This window comes from Aureococcus anophagefferens (genome assembly GCF_000186865.1).
Source record: "Aureococcus anophagefferens unplaced genomic scaffold AURANscaffold_801, whole genome shotgun sequence".
Lineage (NCBI taxonomy): Eukaryota > Pelagophyceae > Pelagomonadales > Pelagomonadaceae > Aureococcus > Aureococcus anophagefferens.
This window is the reverse complement of record NW_008706094.1, coordinates 1-1184: the sequence shown is the minus strand read 5'-3', so window position 1 is coordinate 1184 and position 1184 is coordinate 1.

Here is a 1184-nt window from a genome sequence, read left to right as displayed (position 1 = left end):
GCGTCGCGCAGACCCGGCGCCGCTACCGGCGCCAAACGAGCGAGCGAGCTCGAAAACGACAATCGACATCAACGTCACGTCGCAGCGCGAGGCCGGCGGCCCGCCTTCAACCGCGCCGTCCGCTCGCCCCCCCCCTTCCGGGGGAGTCTCCCAGGCGCCTCTCCGGCTCGCGCCGGCGAGCGTCCCGATCGGCGCGAACAACCGCGCCCTTCACGACACGGCGCTACAACACGACTATCGAATCAGCCACACGACGCGCGACACGGCGCCGTCGCCGACCACGGCTTCCCCCTCCACTCCGGGGGAGTCGCCCGCCGCGCCCTACGGCGCCATCTACGCGCGCTCGTCGACGCGCGCGAACACAGCCTCGTACACACGAGAAGACCACGGGAGCGACTGCAACTTCGATCCATTGCAGCTCCGCAATCACGGTACATCCCGACGGCCCCAGGGCCCGCTACCTCAGCGCACTATCCCGCCACTGCGTCGCCGCACGCACCAAGCCCGCTCGCCGACGCGAGCGGCACCACGCCCCCGGCGCACCCCGGGTCCGGCGTTCAAGCCCGCCTCCACGGCGACACCGAGACCGTCTACGCCGCCGACGCTACCGACGAGCTCCTCTCTACGCGGCCGCCGACTCCGCGACGGGCCGGGTCCAGATTCCGCACTGACCCGTCTCGCTCTTCCACCACTTTCATCACGCGTGTTCGCCACGCCCTGGCTCACCCTGCGCGCTGCGGGGGAGCACAAGACACCACACACACAGGAGCACCCTACCCTGCCTTCACCATCGGCCTTACCGAGCCTCTACCGGCTCTACTGGTCCTCTCACACATTCCTAACGCACTCTGTGTCTCTCTGGCACGAACGCGTGGAGCCCGGCGATGTTCGCGACGAACGTGAAGCCGCCCCACGCGGCACGAGCGCGGCGACCATGTAGACGTAGGCCAGCCCCGCCAGCGCGCCGATCGCCGGCCGAGCGCGCGGCCGCGGTTTCCCCCAGGCGCGCGGAAGACGCCGTGCGTAATTTGGCGCCTAGCCCGGGACGCCGAGACGCGGAGCCCGCTCGCGGCGCCGCCGCCGCGGCCGACGGCGCCCCCGCTCCCGACGCGGGCCGAGGCGGCGGCGGGGTGTCCGCCGGCAGCGGCGGCGGCGCGCCCGCCGGGAGCGTAAGGCGAGTCGAT